This window comes from Pongo pygmaeus, chromosome X, assembly GCF_028885625.2.
Source record: "Pongo pygmaeus isolate AG05252 chromosome X, NHGRI_mPonPyg2-v2.0_pri, whole genome shotgun sequence".
Lineage (NCBI taxonomy): Eukaryota > Metazoa > Chordata > Mammalia > Primates > Hominidae > Pongo > Pongo pygmaeus.
The window spans coordinates 88315019-88330991 of NC_072396.2; positions in this window are offsets into that span (position 1 = coordinate 88315019).

Genomic DNA, 15973 nt, shown 5'->3' on the forward strand with positions numbered 1-15973 from the left:
ATTAACTACAGACAAGAGCTACATTATTTAATTATTGGAGACATCAGTGAGGTGAAAACTCAGGGAAGCATTTTATGTAATTAAAACTTGAGATGGTTCTTGAACGGTGGATAAGAGCAGATGGAAGTCACCATCTTAAAGGGGAAAGATAAGCAAAGGTAGAGACGTATAAATTCATATGATGTGAGGAAGCCCATGATGAAATCAGCTTGACAAATAGAGGGCATATGCTGAGGACTAGTGGTAGATGGAATTGGCTAATAATAAAAGCCTTTGAAAATAGGCAGATAACTTTTATTTGATTAAAAGCCACCAAAAGCCATAAAGCATGTGACCTCAATCCTCTATAGTCAATTGTCTACAGAGGAGTTTAGGTGATTTTTTAAAACAAAAGCCAGATTATGCCCAACTTCAGATTGTTCAATGGTTTCCTTTCACATATGCAATAAAATGCAGATTTCTTACCATGTCCTCAAAGCCCTAAATGATCTGGCCTTCGCCATCTTTCTGACCTCACCTGTCACTCAGCCACTAATTCACAAATACATTCATCTTCTCTCTATTTCTCAAACAAGTCAAGCTCATGTCCACAGCAGTGACCTTGTACTGTTGTACTGTCTGATCTTTGTATGACTTACTCCATCACTTGATTGAAATATTTGCTCAAATGCAACCTCTTTAAAGAGGTTTTCCTATTTAAAATTGTGATATCCTTAACACTCTCTATACCCTTTTTTCTGTTTCATTTTTCTTCATAGTATTTATTATTATTAAATGTATTTTACATATTTAGTTATTGCAAATGTAAGCTCTATGAAGGCAAGGTTTTTTGTCTGTTTTGTTTATTATTATATCCCTCGAATCTAGAAAGCCCCTAAATACAAAGCAGGCAAATAAGTAAGTACGTATTGAATGAATGACTGAAAGTACATTTTTCAAGTCATTAATTTGCATTTTCAGTTACATTGGGATAGGCTGGAGTGAGAGAGACCAGTTAGACAGTTGTGATGCTAACCCAGCTTCTAGGTGACACAGCCCTAGATTAGGGTGTTAAAAATGATGAAATATGAGACTTTCAAAGAAGGAATTATATGGGTAAAGTGGAGGATTCAGAAATAGCCTATTGATAATTGATTAACATATTCATAAAGTACTACATACCTGAAACTGAGGTGATATGAGAAAAAGGATGAGTCCCTACCCTTGAAGGGTTTATAATGCAAAGACACAAGAAGACTTATATGAAACCATAGTACAAAAAGAGGCAATTAAATTAGTCCAATTGTTCCTTCCTCTTTTCCCCTCTCACTCTGTATCTAAGCCACTAGTATGTTTGAAGACTGTACCTTCAAAATAGGCCCCAAATCTGAATACTCCGTACCTCCTCTATCACCATTACACTAAAGTCACTGTAACTTCTAGTTTGAAATACTGCAAAAGCATCTCACATGGTTTATTTTCTCCCACTTTTGTCCTTCTTCAAAAGTTTCTCTTAACATCAGTCGAAATATTCTTTATAAAGTTTGAATCAGATCATATCACTACCTGATTTAAAGCCCTCCAAATGCATCTCATTACATTAACAATAAAGTCCCAAGTCCTTTCTATGGTGTATTTCCCACAATTTGTTCCTGCCCTGGCTCACTATGCTGTAACTACTCTGGTCTTTTTGGTTATCTGTTTTCTCTCTGGAATGCCTATTTCCTCTTCAGAGACTTTGCATTTGCTATTATTTCTTGGGAAACTCTTTCCCCAGATCTTCACATAGCATACTTCACATAATTCAGGCTGTCTGCTAAAATGTTACCTTCTCAGATGGGACTTCATGGACCAATCAATTTAAAATAGCATTGCCCCACCACCATCTCCTGTATCTTCTTGCTGTGCTTAATTTTTCTCATATCACTATGGAAAAATACATTATTTGTTTTGTTGGTTAGTTATTTTGCCTTTCCCCAACAGAATGAAAAGTTCAAGGGGGTAGGAACTTGCCTCTCTTATTACTGTTATATCTCCAGTACCTAGAGTTGTAGTAGTACCTAGCATGAAGAAGGCACTCAATGGATCTTTGTTGAATGAATAGATAGGGGAGAGCATAGATTGTGTAGTACAGTAATAGGTATTCAGGGATGAGAGATGTTTTCTTTTTTTTTTTTTTTTTTTACTACTTTTTCTTTTTTTTTTTTTTTTTAAGGATTTTTTTTTCTTTTATTATTATTATTATTATTATTATACTTTAGGTTTTATGGTACATGTGCGCAATGTGCAGGTAAGTTACATATGTATACATGTGCCATGCTGGTGCACTGCACCCACCAAATCGTCATCTAGCATTAGGTATATCTCCCAATGCTATCCCTCCCCCCTCCCCCCACCCCACAACAGTCCCCAGAGTGTGATGTTCCCCTTACTGTGTCCATGTGTTCTCATTGTTCAATTCCCACCTATGAGTGAGAATATGCGGTGTTTGGTTTTTTGTTCTTGCGATAGTTTACTGAGAATGATGATTTCCAATTTCATCCATGTCCCTACAAAGGACGTGAACTCATCATTTTTGATGGCTGCATAGTATTCCATGGTGTATATGTGCCACATTTTCTTAATCCAGTCTATCATTGTTGGACATTTGGGTTGGTTCCAAGTCTTTGCTATTGTGAATAATGCCGCAATAAACATACGTGTGCATGTGTCTTTATAGCAGCATGATTTATAGTCCTTTGGGTATATACCCAGTAATGGGATGGCTGGGTCGAATGGAATTTCTAGTTCTAGATCACTGAGGAATCGCCACACTGACTTCCACAAGGGTTGAACTAGTTTACAGTCCCACCAACAGTGTAAAAGTGTTCCTATTTCTCCACATCCTCTCCAGCACCTGTTGTTTCCTGACTTTTTAATGATTGCCATTCTAACTGGTGTGAGATGGTATCTCATTGTGGTTTTGATTTGCATTTCTCTGATGGCCAGTGATGGTGAGCATTTTTTCATGTGTTTTTTGGCTGCATAAATGTCTTCTTTTGAGAAGTGTCTGTTCATGTCCTTCGCCCACGTTTTGATGGGGTTGTTTGTTTTTTTCTTGTAAATTTGTTGGAGTTCATTGTAGATTCTGGATATTAGCCCTTTGTCAGATGAGTAGGTTGCGAAAATTTTCTCCCATTTTGTAGGTTGCCTGTTCACTCTGATGGTAGTTTCTTTTGCTGTGCAGAAGCTCTTGAGTTTAATTAGATCCCATTTGTCAATTTTGGCTTTTGTTGCCATTGCTTTTGGTGTTTTAGACATGAAGTCCTTGCCCATGCCTATGTCCTGAATCGTAATGCCTAGGTTTTCTTCTAGGGTTTTTATGGTTTTAGGTCTAACATTTAAGTCTTTAATCCATCTTGAATTGATTTTTGTATAAGGTGTAAGGAAGGGATCCAGTTTCAGCTTTCTACATATGGCTAGCCAGTTTTCCCAGCACCATTTATTAAATAGGGAATCCTTTCCCCATTTCTTGTTTTTGTCAGGTTTGTCAAAGATCAGATAGTTGTAGATATGTGGCATTATTTCTGACGGCTCTGTTCTGTTCCATGGATCTATATCTCTGTTTTGGTACCAGTACCATGCTGTTTTGGTTACTGTAGCCTTGTAGTATAGTTTGAAGTCAGGTAGTGTGATGCCTCCAGCTTTGTTCTTTTGGCTTAGGATTGACTTGGCGATGCGGGCTCTTTTTTGGTTCCATATGAACTTTAAAGTAGTTTTTTCCAATTCTGTGAAGAAAGTCATTGGTAGCTTGATGGGGATGGCATTGAATCTGTAAATTACCTTGGGAAGAATGGCCATTTTCATGATATTGATTCTTCCTACCCATGAGCATGGAATGTTCTTCCATTTGTTTGTATCCTCTTTTATTTCCTTGAGCAGTGGTTTGTAGTTCTCCTTGAAGAGGTCTTTCACATCCCTTGTAAGTTGGATTCCTAGGTATTTTATTCTCTTTGAAGCAATTGTGAATGGGAGTTCACTCATGATTTGGCTCTCTGTTTGTCTGTTATTGATGTATAAGAATGCTTGTGATTTTTGCACATTGATTTTGTATCCTGAGATTTTGCTGAAGTTGCTTATCAGCTTAAGGAGATTTTGGGCTGAGACAATGGGGTTTTCTAGATATACTATCATGTCATCTGCAAACAGGGACAATTTGACTTCCTCTTTTCCTAATTGAATACCCTTGATTTCCTTCTCCTGCCTAATTGCCCTGGCCAGAACTTCCAACACTATGTTGAATAGAAGTGGTGAGAGAGGGCATCCCTGTCTTGTGCCAGTTTTCAAAGGGAATGCTTCCAGTTTTTGCCCATTCAGTATGATATTGGCTGTGGGTTTGTCATAAATAGCTCTTATTATTTTGAGATACGTCCCATCAATTCCTAATTTATTGAGAGTTTTTAGCATGAAGGGTTGTTGAATTTTGTCAAAGGCCTTTTCTGCATCTATTGAGATAATCATGTGGTTTTTGTCTTTGGTTCTGTTTATATGCTGGATTACATTTATTGATTTGCGTATATTGAACCAGCCTTGCATCCCAGGGATGAAGCCCACTTGATCATGGTGGATAAGCTTTTTGATGTGCTGCTGGATTCTGTTTGCCAGTATTTTATTGAGGATTTTTGCATCAATGTTCATCAGGGATATTGGTCTAAAATTCTCTTTTTTTGTTGTGTCTCTGCCAGGCTTTGGTATCAGGATGATGCTGGCCTCATAAAATGAGTTAGGGAGGATTCCCTCTTTTTCTATTGATTGGAATAGTTTCAGAAGGAATGGTACCAGCTCCTCCTTGTACCTCTGGTAGAATTCGGCTGTGAATCCATCTGGACCTGGACTTTTTTTGATTGATAAGCTATTGATTATTGCCACAATTTCAGCTCCTGTTATTGGTCTATTCAGAGATTCAACTTCTTCCTGGTTTAGTCTTGGGAGGGTGTATGTGTTGAGGAATTTATCCATTTCTTCTAGATTTTCTAGTTTATTTGCATAGAGGTGTTTGTAATATTCTCTGATGGTAGTTTGTATTTCTGTGGGATCGGTGGTGATATCCCCTTTATCATTTTTTATTGCATCTATTTGATTCTTCTCTCTTTTTTTCTTTATTAATCTTGCTAGCGGTCTATCAATTTTGTTGATCCTTTCAAAAAACCAGCTCCTGGATTCATTGATTTTTTGAAGGGTCTTTTGTGTCTCTATTTCCTTCAGTTCTGCTCTGATTTTAGTTATTTCTTGCCTTCTGCTAGCTTTTGAATGTGTTTGCTCTTGCTTTTCTAGTTCTTTTAATTGTGATGTTAGGGTGTCAATTTTGGATCTTTCCTGCTTTCTCTTGTGGGCATTTAGTGCTATAAATTTCCCTCTACACACTGCTTTGAATGCATCCCAGAGATTCTGGTATGTTGTGTCTTGGTTCTCGTTGGTTTCAAAGAACATCTTTATTTCTGCCTTCATTTCGTTATGTACCCAGTAGTCATTCAGGAGCAGGTTGTTCAGTTTCCATGTAGTTGAGCGGTTTTGAGTGAGATTCTTAATCCTGAGTTCTAGCTTGATTGCACTGTGATCTGAGAGACAGTTTGTTATAATTTCTGTTCTTTTACATTTATTGAGGAGAGCTTTACTTCCAAGTATATGGTCAATTTTGGAATAGGTGTGGTGTGGTGCTGAAAAAAATGTATATTCTGTTGATTTGGGGTGGAGAGTTCTGTAGATGTCTATTAGGTCTGCTTGGTGCAGAGCTGAGTTCAATTCCTGGGTATCCTTGTTGACTTTCTGTCTCGTTGATCTGTCTAATGTTGATAGTGGGGTGTTAAAGTCTCCCATTATTAATGTGTGGGAGTCTAAGTCTCTTTGTAGGTCACTCAGGACTTGCTTTATGAATCTGGGTGCTCCTGTATTGGGTGCATATATATTTAGGATAGTTAGCTCTTCTTGTTGAATTAATCCCTTTACCATTATGTAATGGCCTTCTTTGTCTCTTTTGATCTTTGTTGGTTTAAAGTCTGTTTTATCAGACACTAGGATTGCAACCCCTGCCTTTTTTTGTTTTCCATTTGCTTGGTAGATCTTCCTCCATCCTTTTATTTTGAGCCTATGTGTGTCTCTGCATGTGAGATGGGTTTCCTGAATACAGCACACTGATGGGTCTTGAGTCTTTATCCAGTTTGCCAGTCTGTGTCTTTTAATTGGAGCATTTAGTCCATTTACATTTAAAGTTAATATTGTTATGTGTGAATTTGATCCTGTCATTATGATGTTAGCTGGATATTTTGCTCATTAGTTGATGCAGTCTCTTCCTAGTCTCGATGTTCTTTACATTTCGGTATGATTTTGCAGTGGCTGGTACCGGTTGTGCCTTTCCGTGTTTAGCGCTTCCTTCAGGAGCTCTTTTAGGGCAGGCCTGGTGGTGACAAAATCTCTCAGCATTTGCTTGTCTGTAAAGTATTTTATTTCTCCTTCACTTATGAAGCTTAGTTTGGCAGGATATGAAATTCTGGGTTGAAAATTCTTTTCTTTAAGAATGCTGAATATTGGCCCCCACTCTCTTCTGGCTTGTAGGGTTTCTGCCGAGAGGTCCGCTGTTAGTCTGATGGGCTTCCCTTTGATGGTAACCCGACCTTTCTCTCTGGCTGCCCTTAACATTTTTTCCTTCATTTCAACTTTGGTGAATCTGACAATTATGTGTCTTGGAGTTGCTCTTCTCGAGGAGTATCTTTGTGGCGTTCTCTGTATTTCCTGAATCTGAATGTTGGCCTGCCTTGCTAGATTGGGGAAGTTCTCCTGGATAATATCCTGCAGAGTGTTTTCCAACTTGTTTCCATTCTCCCCGTCACTTTCAGGTACACCAATCAGACGTAGATTTGGTCTTTTCACATAGTCCCACATTTCTTGGAGGCTTTGCTCGTTTCTTTTTATTCTTTTTTCTCTAAACTTCCCTTCTCGCTTCATTTCATTCATTTCATCTTCCAGGGCTGATACCCTTTCTTCCATTTGATCGCATCGGCTCCTGAGGCTTCTGCATTCTTCACGTAGTTCTCGAGCCTTGGTTTTCAGCTCCATCAGCTCCTTTAAGCACTTCTCTGTATTGGTTATTCTAGTTATACATTCTTCTAAATTTTTTTCAAAGTTTTCAACTTCTTTGCCTTTGGTTTGTATATCCTCCCGTAGCTCGGAGTAATTTGATCGTCTGAAGCCTTCTTCTCTCAGCTCATCAAAGTCATTCTCCGTCCAGCTTTGTTCCGTTGCTGGTGAGGAACTGCGTTCCTTTGGAGGAGGAGAGGTACTCTGGTTTTTAGAGTTTCCAGTTTTTCTGCTCTGTTTTTTCCCCATCTTTGTGGTTTTATCTACTGAGTGGAGGAGCCAAGATGGCCGAATAGGAACAGCTCCGGTCTACAGCTCCCAGCGCGAGCGACGCAGAAGACTGGTGATTTCTGCATTTCCATCAGAGGTACCGTGTTCATCTCACTAGGGAGTGCCAGACAGTGGGCACAGGTCAGTGGGTGAGCGCACCGTGCGCCAGCCGAAGCAGGGGCGAGGCATTGCCTCACTCGGGAAGCGCAAGGGGTCAGGGAGTTCCCCTTCCAGGGGTGACAGACGGCACCTGGAAAATCGGGCCACTCCCACCCGAATACTGTGCTTTTCCGACGGGCTTAGGAAACGGGGCCCCAGGAGAGTATAGCCCGCACCTGGCTCAGAGGGTCCTACGCCCACGGAGTCTCGATGATTGCTAGCACAGCAGTCTGAGATCAAACAGCAAGGCGGCAGCGAGGCTGGGGGAGGGGCGCCCGCCATTGCCCAGGCTCGCTTAGGTAAACAAAGCAGCCGGGAAGCTTGAACTGGGTGGAGCCCACCACAGCTCAAGGAGGCCTGCCTGCCTCTGTAGGCTCCACCTCTGGGGGCAGGACACAGACAAACAAAAAGACAGCAGTAACCTCTGCAGACTTAAATGTCCCTGTCTGACAGCTGTGAGGAGAGCAGTGGTTCTCCCAGCACGCAGCTGGAGATCTGAGAACGGGCTGACTGCCTCCTCAAGTGGGTCCCTGACCCCTGACCCCCGAGCAGCCTAACTGGGAGGCACCCCCCAGCAGGGGCAGAGAGATGTTTTCAATACATGCCTAAGATACCGGTACCTGTCCTGTTCACAATATATCAATTAAAAGCATGTTTATTGAACTTGTAAGTAAAAAGTATCTAAGTAGAATAATTAAACCATGGATATTAACCAAGATTTCAAAGATCTCAAAGGACTCAACAAACAAATGCAATAAAATGAAGTTTGAGAGGGATAAACAGTAAGTCTTGCTTTTAGGTTTACAAAAATCAGTTGCATAAGTACAGGAAGGGCAATAAACACCTAAGTTGGGAAGTTCATCTAAAAATTCCATAAATTCAATATGAACTGGTATAACAAAGCTGTTAAACAAGATAATTCATACTTAAACTATGTTAATAAAAAGTTATTATCTGAATCAAGAGAGTTAAGAGTTCTACTAGTCTCTACCCTAGTCAGACCACACTTGGTCTCTTCTATTGATTATCCTTATTTTAAAATAAACATTCACAAATAGCTGCATTTGCAGAAGAAAAAACAGGATGATGAGGCATCTAAAAAATATATGGTTTGAGGCAAGTCTCCAGGAACTGAGGATGCTTAACTTAAAGAGGAGAAGATCTCAAGAATATATAACTATCTTCAAATATTTGAAAGACTGCTGAGCAAAGACAAATGTGACTGATGTTGTGGTTTTCCAGAGGGCAGTACCAAGGCCAAAATGGATAACTGATGGGGAAAAAAGTCTCAGCTTAAAATTCAAGTGTTCAAAAATGATAGAGACTGTTTTGTAAAGTCAAAAGGCCTCAATCACTGGGAATGTTTCAGTTACCATCAGTCAGCAATGTTGAAGGATTATCTATATTGAGTGACTGCTAAAGTTGATTTCAACACAGAATTTACCGATTTTTGGATTATGTCAGATGGAAGTTAGTCAGGAAAATGCCTTAAAGAAAAAAGTAAGTTTGGTATTTTAAGATTTGGTTTAGTCTGGTGGAGCTGAATCTGGGTTGTGGTACCACTAATAAAAGATAACTAATTTACTGCTCTCCCATTCTTCACTGGGGGGAAAAAACATGTTTAGAGTGCATTTTAGGTGAACATAAAGCTGCATACACCAAAGAAAGTTCTCCCAACTTTAATTTTTTCTTAATTTTCCCATTAATAATGAATTTAAAGTTCATTTTAACCAACACAATCATTTATTGATATATGTGAGACCTGCCTAAATGAGCCCAGAACACAGCTCTAACCATTGGATTGCTAGGTTTAAAAAACTAACTTTCAATCTACTTAAAGTTACATTAATTTTTCTAGTAGAGCTGATTTTCATTAATCAGAGTTCTATGTTTTGTTTGTAGGTTATTGAGGCTTTTTAATTCACAACTATTTTTCTTTTCTCTTTTTTTAAAAAATTTTTAGAGACATGGTGTTGCTCTGTCACTCACGCTGGAGTGCAGTGGTGCGATCATAGCTCACTACAGCCTCAAACTCATGGCCTCAAGTGATCCTTACACCTTGCCCTTCTAAAGTATTCATTGTGATTACAGGCCTGAGCCATTGCACCTGGCCTATTTTTACTTTTATTTTGCCCACCTTTTAGGCCTTTTACAGCTTATTGACATCTCCATTCAAAGTTGTCTACCAAAAAATGATGAGAAAGCTGAAATTAAGTGTTGTCCTTTTAAATACTTCTGATCTGGAGCAGAAGAAAATAATTTTTAAATGACATGTTAAACTTGAGGTTTCTCTGTGGATTTCAATTATCCATTGCAGCCATGTTATTAGTATTTTAGTGGAGATGCCATTTGAAGGAACTTTTCCGCTCTTACTGTGGCCAGGTAAAATAAACCCTATGATAGAAAACCCTTCTGAATCATTAGTAGACACTGTCCTACTCTAATTATTCCATAAATAGCCTCTACAGAACACTAAATTTCTATTTTGTATTTCACTTATTAAGGTACCTCATTTTATAGACAATGTATACATGACTTGTTCACCTAGAAAATTTCTGAAATAAAACCAATTCTTGAGTGCCACTACGGTTTTTCAGAAGTGATGTATTACTAATATTTCTGGGTTATTTTTCTACTTTAACTAAGCCAATAGTTCTCAACATGTTTTCCCTGGACCAGCAGCATCAAAATCACCTGAGAACTCTTTGGAAATGTAAAATCTTGATCCCTACCTACAGATTCAAAAACTGTGAACGGAGGGCCAAGAAATTTGTGGTTTAACAAGCTGTCCAGGAAATTCTGATATATGGTAAAGGTTGAGAACAATTGTATTTAGTTATAACTACGGAAGCGGGGGATATAGAGGCAATTTCATTCTACAAATATTTATTTAGCTTTCATTATGTGCAAGCTACATAGAATTTATGAAAACATGATTTTGGTGTTCAAAATATGCAGTCTAGTAGAACAGCCACAGACTTAAGAACGTAAAACAGTGTGATACTCCTTAAATGTGGGGCGGGAATCTGAGTTGAATGGATCTAGGAAAATTAGAGCTATGAATAAGAATGACTGGTTTTGCATAGTAGAGTTTTATTTCTGACATGTCTACTGTTATATCCCTGATATGGCTCCAAATGTGTCTCCCCCTATTCATGTTAACGATGTCAGGATAAAGTGAGAGACCAGGGAATCAAGTATTCTAATTTAGCAATTTTGCTATAACAAACCTCTCCTCCCTCAAAAAAAAAAAAAAAAAAAATTTGTATACATCCAGAAAGAATTCCACTTACGTATTTCTCTCTTGAGTGAATGGTGAAATTTATTCATGTTTCTCTAATTTCATATTGAAATTTATTTGTAGCATGCTATCAAATATATAGGGGACCTATATATTTATATTGATTGACTTCTGAAAGCAGCTCAAATCCCATTGGTATCAAAAAGGAAGTTTACTTTTTGGAAAGTTTAAATTGTTTGTATTGACATTTTAAAGTGGTTCTCAATCATTTGGGAGATTGAAGATACTTTAGATAATAAGACAAAGCCATGAATCCTTTCTCCAGAATCATACACACGTATAGATTTCATAATATTTATTACTGGAGGTGAATTCCATGGATTTTCTGTAGATTATCTGTTAACTTGCTGGAGTGGATAGATCCTAGGTAAATAGCGCTCCTGAAAAATGATTTAAGATGAAGTACAAAGTGAATTATTTGGTCATAAGAGTGTTACTAGTCTAGATAACTTCTCTAGAATGTGGTGAGTTACCCATTTAGCACTATGAAGTGTAGGCCAGCCCCAAATGCTTCAAATCAGTATCCTCTTTAATACATACAAATATATCAACCAAGAACTCATATGAACTGAAAGTTCATTTATCCCCTAGGGGAATTAAAACATCTGAGGAGTTGAGAGGAACAGTAGTCTTCAGTTCAAATCAAGAGAGATACTTTGAGAATACCTTCGCCCAAATAAGCAAAATATTTCTGAAGAAGCACCTAGATACATGTTTTATCATCCATGTGGTTATTAAAAAGACAGCAAAAAAGCTAATTATTATGCTCCACCATGACTTGGGGTGTAGGATGTGTTGAGGAAGGAAAGGAAAAATTGGCTCTTAAAAATCTAGAGTCATTTGCAAAGCTTTTGAAAAACCATTCTGCATTAAAAACAGAAAGGATTGAAAAGGCTATTTTTGAAGTAAATTGAAGAAGAAAAAAGCCTATCTCATTTTTAAACCATTTTGCCTTCACTTTTTATTTTATTTTATTTTTTTTTTAGACAGAGTCTCATTCAGTTACCCAGGCTGGAGTGCAGCGGCACTGGCAAGATCTCAACTCACTGCCACTTCAGCCTCCCATGTTCAAGTGATTCCCATGCCTCAGCCTCCTGAGTAGCTGGAATTACAGGTGTGCACCTCCACGACCAGCTAATTTTTGTATTTTTAGTAGAGATGGGGTTTCTCCATGATGGCCAGGCTGGTCCCCAACTCCTGACCTCAAGTGATCCACCTACCTCGGCCTCCCTAAGTGCTGAGATTACTGGTTTGAGCCACCGCACCCAGCCTGCCTTCACTTTTTATGGATAAGGAAAATAAAATACAAGGAAGCAAAGTGAGTTACCTGAGGTCCATAGATCAGTAATTTACTAGATGATATACTTTTGATCAAATAAAGTTGATGATCATTTGAAAGTAACTATCAATAGCCCTGTCATTTTCAGTCCTAGGTAATGGAAGAAAGTTGAAGAACCAAGATTTGACAAGGCAAGTTAGAGGCTCAAGGACAAGATCTAAGTAAAGGTGGAACAAATAATCTGAAACTATGTGAATAGACCGAAGTAGGTGTATATAGAACTGCCAATAGTCAAAACTAGATAGTGATGCCCAAATTATTGGTAGTTGGAAAAAAATGTAAATACATAGCCATGTAGCAAAAGTCAGAGGAGGCAAGATTCTAGATTCAGAGGTGTTCAAACTGGGTAACAGAAATCAAGAACCAGTTAAAAAGAATAAGTATCAGAAATCACCAAAAATATTGGGAAAACAACATTAGGATCTAAATTGGCAGGCCAAAAATGTTGGACAGATGGAAATACAAAGGTTAAGTTAAAGAGGAGGTAGCCAAGGACCAAACAAAATAAACTCAGGCCAGGTCAATTTGATTTATCAAACAAGTAAGTGAGTAGTAAGGAGTCAAGGCAAATCAAGAAATAAGGAAGCCACAGAAGCATAAAGCACAGAGCATGGGTAAGTTAAATGACAGATAGAAATGCCAAGGTGGATCTTGATAAATGAGAGAGTCCTTCAGCCTTGGACTTGAGCTTTAATAAACCTAATGTGGCCAGACTGGGCCCTGGAGGTGAGAGCAAGTAATTGAGAACAACTCCCTGCCATGAATTTTGTGTGGGCAAAATAGTACTTTCTGACAGTCAGATTCCAACAACAAAACCCAGAGGAAAATATGAAGTGTTTTGAATATCTTAAGAGTTTTTAAGACAACAGTTTTCTTTCAAACTTAAACGAATATCATGGTTTCCAGTTGAGAAAATTTTCTAAATGACATAGCAAAATTATTTGGTAATAAAATTTCCATGATTCCTTTTCAGAGCTTTATACCATATTGTACTACTGACTTGCATTACACAGAATATGTGAAAATGTTATATCATAATTTTTTAAGCTTGCCCTATAAAAATTACTTTAATTCTATTACTTTTCCTTTAATAAAAATCCCCAATGAACTTCAGAGTATTGATCCATGTTGTATTGTCTATATTCACATGCCTTTGTTGACCACTATAACTGAGTTCCATTTCATGCTCACAAATTTAGTTGGTGATACAGTGCATAGGAAGGAAACTATAATGAGCTTATTTGCGTTGTGTGGTAATATAACCCATTTTTTTTCCCAATTGGTGTAATATGTTAGAGCCTTCTACAGGTTCTAAAAATCTAAAAATATAAATTGGCAGTGTTAGCAATATGGATTTCTAAGTAGGATTTAGCAATTAGTATGACAATTTTCTTAACATATTCAATTGGCAATATCACCTATAGTTATGCACAGTTGATGCTTATGGTAACCCACATTGGTTTTGTCCTTCATAACCAAGGATTTAGTGTTAAGATCTTGTGTAGCAATATCAAAAGCACAGTTCTTTGCAGCTTTAATACCTGGAAAATCTGTTACATTGACCTTCCATTTTAATTACTTTAAGTTACATTGACCTTTCATTTTAATTACTTTAAGTTTTTAGTATTAGCATAGAGTCTTTATATCCTTCGCTACCTGCAGCCCTTCTTCCTGTTGCCAAAAGCATTATATATAAAGATATTTGATAATTTTAAAAGCAAGCACATCAAATATTGGTCTTCCTTGGAATAAATGGAGGAAAGAGAAATAGGTGAATATTGACAGTGGTGTGCTAGAGCCTGTCAGCACTTGCTCAGGAGAGCTGACTGTGCAGATTTCCTCCCAACTCCGCATTCACTGATCTAAAACTAGTGGCTTGAAGCCTGCCGTGGTGGGGTAGTAACAACATGAAAATTAACAAATGGTACAAATTAGGGCTTCCATTTCACCAGAGAGCCAATTGTTAAACATTTACTAGCACACTACTGAGGGTATAGGAAAGCAGAATATGAGAACAGAGTATAGAGAAGTACTTTGAAATTAACTAGGAAGGAATGATTAACTTTAATTTGTTTACTATTAAAAGATGAGGTCTAGCTGAAAAAATGAGTTTGCATTTGAAAGGAGTGAAAAGATTTCACTATGTTTGTGCTGTAAAAATTCACTTTTAAAATTTAAAATGGAATAATTTACTTAGCTAATATATTGAATCCAATTCATTCTTGGAATATTGTTATTGAATAGCTAAGCAATTTAGTGATAATAATAATTCACCTTATCCTAAGTTTTACCTTTAACGTTATAAAAAAAAATCAAAAGTACCCTTAAATAATATGTCAGGGCTAGCAGGTGTGTCTTTTAAGAAACTTTATTTGAGGTAGGTAATGGCAGAGGATGTTGATCAAGAGAGTTTTAAATATAAGCTAGGCCTGGTAAGGACTGCATCAAATAGGTTAGTGTTCTGACTGAGATTTTCAAGCAAGACTTGGAACTCAGTGATCAGTTATGGAAGCAGGATCTGAAGAAAAAGAAGGTGCATGCTGAAATGATGTGTGAAATATTGCACAACTGAAAGTAATGCTTGGCAAAAGTGAGCATTAATACTGCAACAGAAGTCAGTATATTGAAGAGGTATCTGCACTCCCATGTTTACTGCAGCATATTCACAATAGCCAAGATATGGAATCTACCTAAGTGTCCATGAACAGAAGAATGAAGAAAATGTGGTACATATACACAATGGTGTACTATTCAGCCATCAAAAAGAATGAGTTCCAGTTATTTGCATCAATATGGATGGAACTGGAGATCATTATATTAAGTGAAACAAGCCAGGAACAGAAAGACAAAACATCATATGTTCTCACTTATTTGGGGGATCTAAAAATCAAAACAATTTAACTCATGGACACAGAGAGCAGAAGGATGGTACCAGAGGCTGAGAAGGGTAGAGGGAAGTTGAGATGGAGGTGGGGATGGTTAATGAGTACAAAATTACAAAGAATGAATAAGACCTACTATTTGATAGAACAGTAGGGTGACTATAGTCAATAAAAACTTATTAGTATATTTTAGAATAAATTATGTAATTGGATTGTTTGTAACTCAAAGTGTAAAGCTTAAAAGGATGGATACCCCATTTTACATGATGCGTTTATTTCACATTGCATGCTTGTATCAAAATATCTCATGTATGTCATAAATATATACACCATGTACCCACAAAATATTTTAAATAATAAAAAAGAAAATGTGGGCTACATATACAAAATGGCATATTATTCATCCATAAAAAATAAAATTCTGTCATTTGCAACAACATAGATGGAACTAGAAGATATTATGTTAAATTAAATGAGCCAGGCACAGAAAGATAAATGTCACATATTCTCACTCATATATGGAAGCTAAAAAATTGACCTCATGGAGATAGAGAGTATAATGATGGTTACCAGAGGCTTAAAAGGGTAGTAGGGAGGGGGGCAAAAAGAGAGTTTGGTTAATGGGTGCAAAAATATACAGTTAGATAGTAGGAATAAGATCAAGTATTCAGTGGCACAATAGGGCAACTGTAATTAAGGGTAACTATAGTTAACAGTTTTATTTTATATCTCAAAATCACTAGAGGAGTAGATTTGGATTTTTCCCAACACAAAGAAATGATAAATGTTTGAGGTGATGGATATCCCAATCACCCTGTTTTGATCTTTATCGATTGTATGCTTGTATCAAAATATCATGTGTACCTCATAAATATTTACAACTATTATGCATCCATTAAAATTAAAAATAGAAATAAAATATAATTTAAA